The sequence below is a fragment of the Triticum aestivum genome, chromosome 5A, assembly GCF_018294505.1.
Source record: "Triticum aestivum cultivar Chinese Spring chromosome 5A, IWGSC CS RefSeq v2.1, whole genome shotgun sequence".
NCBI lineage: Eukaryota > Viridiplantae > Streptophyta > Magnoliopsida > Poales > Poaceae > Triticum > Triticum aestivum.
In genome coordinates, this window is record NC_057806.1 from 161,823,345 (window position 1) to 161,829,304 (window position 5,960).

The window sequence follows — 5,960 nt, forward strand, 5'->3', positions numbered from 1 at the left end:
CAAACCTGACCTGGTGGCTAGGGGCATAACTTTCGATCTGCTCTAGATGGCCAAGCGAATTGGCCAGCAGTGCAAAGCCGCCGAACACGAAGATATGTCTGGGGAGAAAAGTCTCACCCTGGACTGCATCGCTATCGATGATAGTAGGAGCCATCAAGCCTAATGGCGACGACACAGAGGAACTCTCAATGAAAGCACCAATGTCGGTGTCAAAACCGGCGGATCTCGGGTAGGGGGTCCCGAACTGTGCATCTAGGCCGGATGGTAAAAGGAGGCAGGGGACACAATGTTTACCCAGGTTCGGGCCCTCTTGATGGAGGTAAAACCCTACGTCATGCTTGATTAATATTGATGATATGGGTAGTACAAGAGTAGATCTACCACGAGATCAGAGAGGCTAAACCCTAGAAGCTAGCCTATGGTATGATTGTATGTTGTCCTATGGACTAAAACCCTCCGGTTTATATAGACATCGGAGAGGTTAGGGTTACACAAGGTCGGTTACAAAGGAGGAGATATACATATCCGTATTACCTAGCTTGTCTTCCACGCCAAGTAGAGTCCCATCCGGACACGAGACGAAGTCTTTAATCCTGTATCTTCATAGTCTAACAGTCCGGCTAATGGATATAGTCCGGCTATCCGGAGACCCCCTAATCCAGGACTCCCTCAATATGGTTCGCTAGCTCTAAACATTGCTACCTGATGCTGTTTTGACATGTTTAGTATTTTCTCTAAGTTTGTGAATCTATTATCATTTGCATTTTTGCCATGCTATTTTGTGCTTGTTCTAGTGAGTTCTAGCAGGAGCTCATTGTTCATGATTTTTAGAGCTTCACCTGTACATCAATGCCATGTGCTTTGTTGTCTTGTTGGAGTGATGTAGCATAGTTTCTTGTTGCATCTTGAGTGCTATGATGTTGTTAAGCGCAGATTTGCATCATTCTTGTTTGGCTTGTCATTTGCAAATCGTGCATCCGTTTCTGGTGATCCTTATATCGATTTTGACTGAAATCACTCACTCTTTCCAGCGGCATACTTGTTTTTACAAGTTGAAGCCTTGATCATCCTTTCCCTTAGGGAGTACCCATATGCACTATACATCATACCTTGCATTTCATGTCATGTCTTGCATGATGTTGGTTGTGCATTGCACCGTGATTGATTGTAGTTCCATTGTTTGTGTTCTTGCTTTGGGTAGAGCCGGGAGATGAGTTTGTGAATGAGGAACCTGTTGAGTATGCTAACGAGGAGCAAGATTTCGGCAAATCTGAGAACTTTGGAGGCAAGATGATCATTACCCTCGATATCACTTCTATCTTTGCTTTCTAGTTCGTTCTATCGCTATGTCACGCTACCTACCACTCGTTTATCATGCCTCCCATATTCCCATGTCAATCCTCTAACCCACCTTCCTAGCAAACATTGTTTGGGTAAGTTACCGCTTTTGCTCAGCCCCTCTTATAGCGTTGCTAGTTGCAGGTGCCTTACAAGTTGTTCGTTGTTGGAACATGGATATGTTGGGATATCACATTATGACTTATTTTAATTAATGCATCTATATACTTGGCAAAGGGTGGAAGGCTTGGCATTTTGCTAGATGTTTTGTTCCACTCTTGCCGCCCTAGTTTCCGTCATACCAGTGTTATGTTCCTTGAGTTTGCGTTCCTTACGCGGTTGGGGTTATGGGACACCCTTGACAGTTCGCTTTGAATAAAACTTCTCTAGGATGGCCCAACATTGGTTTTATATTTGCCTAACAACCTAAACCTTTCCCTTGGGATTTATAAACCCGAGGGTCATCATTATTTAACCCCCCCCGGGCCAGTGCTCCTCTGAGTGTTGATCCAAACCGATTAGACTGCAGGGCCACCTCAGGGAAACTTGACGGTTGGTTTTACTCGTAGGATGTCTCTTCCGGTGTGCCCTGAGAATGAGATATGTGCAGCTCCTATCGGGATTTGTCGGCGCATCGGGCAGTCTTGCTGGTTTTGTTTTACCATTGTCGAAATGTCTTGTAACCGGGATTCTGAGACTGATCGGGTCTCTCCGGGAGAAGGAATATCCTTCATTGATCGTGAGAGATTGTGATGGGCTAAGTTGGGACACCCCTATAGGGTATGAACTTTCGAGAGTCGTGCATGTGGTTATGTGGCAGATGGGCATTTGTTAATATCCGGTTGTAGAGAACTTGACACTTGACTTAATTAAAATGAATCAACCGCGTGTGTAGCCGTGATGGTCTCTTTTCGGCGAAGTCCGAGAAGTGACCACGGTTTGGGTTATGTTTGTACATAAGTAGTTTTAGGATCACTTCTAGCTTCACGACCATTGCGTAGATGCTAATCTTACTCTTACTTGCATATGTTAGCTACCATATTTGCTTAGCGCCTGCTGCAACTCCACCTCATTACCGCATCCTACCCATAAGCTTAAATAGGCTTGATCTCGCGGGTCTTGAGATTGCTGAGTCCTCGTGACTCACAGATGCTACCAAAACAATTGTAGGTGCCGACGATACCAGTGCAGGTGATGCTACTGAACTCAAGTGGGAGTTCGACGAGGACCTTGGTCGTTACTATGTGTCGTTTCCTGATGATCGGTATTGCAGCCTAGTTGGGACGATCGGGGATCTAGCATTTGGAGTTTATCTTCTTTTCATTTGGTTGTCCATAGTTGGACTATGTGTGTACTTTGAATGATGTATGATCTATTTAAGTATTGTGTGACGTGGCGATTGTAAGCCAACTCTATTTATCCCTTTCTTGTTCATTACATGGGATTGTGTGAAGATAACCCTTCTTGCAACAAAACCACAATGCGGTTATGCCCCTAAGTCCTGCCTCGACACATGGGAGATATAGCCGCATCATGGACATTACATCGCACATGTCCAGCTATGCTCGCGGCAGAACTTGAGCTGAAGCACGGATGCGACCATCCAGAGTCATCCAAAGGGAGCCGCCCATTCTGTGTCTTCCACAACATGCATAGCCACAATACCAATGACTGCAAGGAGCTCAGGGCCATCTGTGATGGGCGCTTTGGTAATCGCCCCGAGCGCCACCACCGGGGCTACAGCCGTGGAGGAGGCCGAGGCCGAGGACGATGGACAACTGCGACCCCTGTCAGGACTAGCACAATCAGCCTCATGCAAGGCCACCCTCGCAACCCCTGGCAAGGCCACCCTCGCGAGGCTCCTGGAGGGATCAGCCTCGTGAGGACAAACCTCATGGCAACGATGCCATTCCTCCGCTACCACCACTGCCAAGAAGGAACGAGGACCACCACCAAGATGACGGGGCTGGGGGCTTCCAAGAGCCTTGTGCCATTGCTTGCATCCCGGGGGGCACTCAGGCTCCTGCCTCCCATAGCATCTTCAAGCAGTTCACTCGCGAGGTGAACACGGCCCTCCCCAAGCTTGAGGCGATACATCTGCTCAAGAGGTCCAAGTACGCCATCACCTTCGAGTCTACTGACCAGCTCAAGTGTGCGGCCACTACTGGCGCCCTCCCGATGCTCTGCTCACCTACGATCAGCAACATCCTCGTCACCAAGACACTCATCAAATGGTGACAGGCTCCAAGTGCCGTACGACCAGCTCCTGCCCACCAATCCCTTCTCATGAGTGACCGATAGCTCCACCATCCCGATAGGGCAGATTCGTCTCCCTGTCACCTTTGGCAAGCGCGACAACTACTGCACCAAGCTCATCGACTTCGATGTCACCGACATTTGTCTCCCGTACAATGCCATCCTTGGGTATCCGGCCCTAGCCAAGTTCATGGCAGCAACTCATCATGGCTACAATGTCCTCATGATGCCAGGCAGCCGCGGCATCATCACGGTCGCCTGCGACGAGAAGGACGCGGTGTGCTCTCTCGAGCGCGCCTACCAGGCTGCGGCTGTCGAGAACCCAGATGACGAGGGTGCCGCCTACCCTTGTGAGGCCATCCCCAAGAAGAACAAGCAGCTGCTCCGCCTAGGACCTCAGGAGGATGGGGCGTCCGATGACTGCGCCTCAGGACCTGCGCCCACTGGTGGGCCGCCTTCCTCTCTCCCATTGGAAGCCATGCTCGGTGCCCCTCTCAGGCTGGTCTCGGGGGCTCTCCTCTGGATGGCCTCTAACCTAGCCAGCGTCATGAGGGAGGTGCTCAGGCACCATGTGGAGGTGTGCTTCAACACGCGCTTCCGTGAGGAGAGCGGAGGGCGCGAGGCGCCAGGCGCTTAGGACTTCATCACCAAGGCGATCGAGGAGCTTCGGGAGGGAAGATCCATGCGAGGCGAGTGTTGCCCTGTACCACCAGGCGCACCTCCCTCCGCCGGCCCCATTCATGTCAGCTCCGGGGGGCCGCCCCATTCACATCAGCTCTGGGGGGGTCATTGGTCTTTGGCCTTCTCAAGCGATAACCTCAGGAGATTCACTCGGCGCAGGCTGCCTAACCATCTCGCTGGACTATCACAAGTGTTCCGAATCAAATTCAGGCACAACCCGCCTTGAGGTAGGGCCTCATGAGTCCCATACACACCTCCTCCAGCCCTTCCGTGCAAGCCACGTGTCAGGGTGGGGCTATACACGCCCCAGAGTCTCCCCTGAGAGGGAGCTCCCACCCACATACAAGTAGAAGCCCCATGCTCCGCGCTGGCGGACAACACTGTCGAGGAGCGGCTATGCCCGTGCAAGAGCAGAGGCACCATCCTCCGCACAGGTGAATAAACAACTGAGGGTAGCCTAACGGCTGCAGTAACCTCACGAGAGCCACTAGGCTCGCTGCTCAGGCTCACCATGCCGCTTTTCCCTTGGGAGATTCGCCCGAGGGGTCTAGGCACGGGGGCTACACTTTGGTCACGCCTGGCGTACGCCACCTCGCCAGGTCCCTCGGACCTGGTCTTCGCGCTCCCCTCCCGAGTGAAAGCTCGACGAGGAAAGGTATGGAGGGTCGTTCATATGTCAAGGGGGACTCCTGAGCATCGTGACTCAGGAGCGTCACTGGTCACATAGCCCCTTACCCCTTGGTTTCGTCCTGGTGATCCGGACGCCCCAACGGCGGCTGAGGTATGCGCGGGGCTGGGTGTAACGCCCCAGATGTAACTTTCCCTATATGTACTCCAACTCTTGCCGTTTCCGGTGTCAAGTTATATTTATTTCTCGGTTTCGGGTCTTTGTCTCCGTGTGTTGTTTTCGTTTTCATGCATCTCATACCATGTCATCTCGTGCATTGCATTTGCATACATGTTCATCTCATGCATTCGAGCATTTTCCCCGTTGTCCGTTTTGCATTCCGGCGCTTCGTTCTCCTCCGGTGGCCATTTCTAGCTTTCTTTCGTGTGTGGGGATTAAACATTTCCGGATTGGACCGAGACTTGCCAAGCGGCCTTGGTTTACTACCGGTAGACCGCCTGTCAAGTTTCGTATCATTTGGACTTCGTTTGCTACTCCAACGGTTAACCGAGGGACCGAAAAGGCCTCGTGTGTGTTGCAGCCCAACACCCCCCAAATTTGGCCCAAAACCCACCAAACTCTGCTCCATGTCCTAGAACGTTCGATCACGATCGTGTGGGCGAAAACCGCACCTCATTTGGACTCTCCTAGCTCCCTCTATGCCTATTTATACTCCGCCGGGGCTCCTCATCGCCGGCCGCGCCGCCCCAAGGTCCTCCCCGCGCCGCCGGCGTCCTTCTCCGGTGAACAGTGTTTGCTACAGTGCGGCTGGATCTAGATCTGGGTTGACCTCTCTCCCCCGAAACCCTAATTTCCGTGCTATCTTTGACTGCTTGTATCTCCGCAATCGTAGCTCCGTTTTGGGTATATGATATATCAAAATCTTCGCCTCGACATGTACATCATTTCATTCCATTGCATCATTTGCATTTGAGGTCATCTTGATACCCAAAATTCTGTTAGAAAGAGGCTTCGCGAGTTAAATTGCAGATCCGTTAGTTCATCATGCACTTTTGTC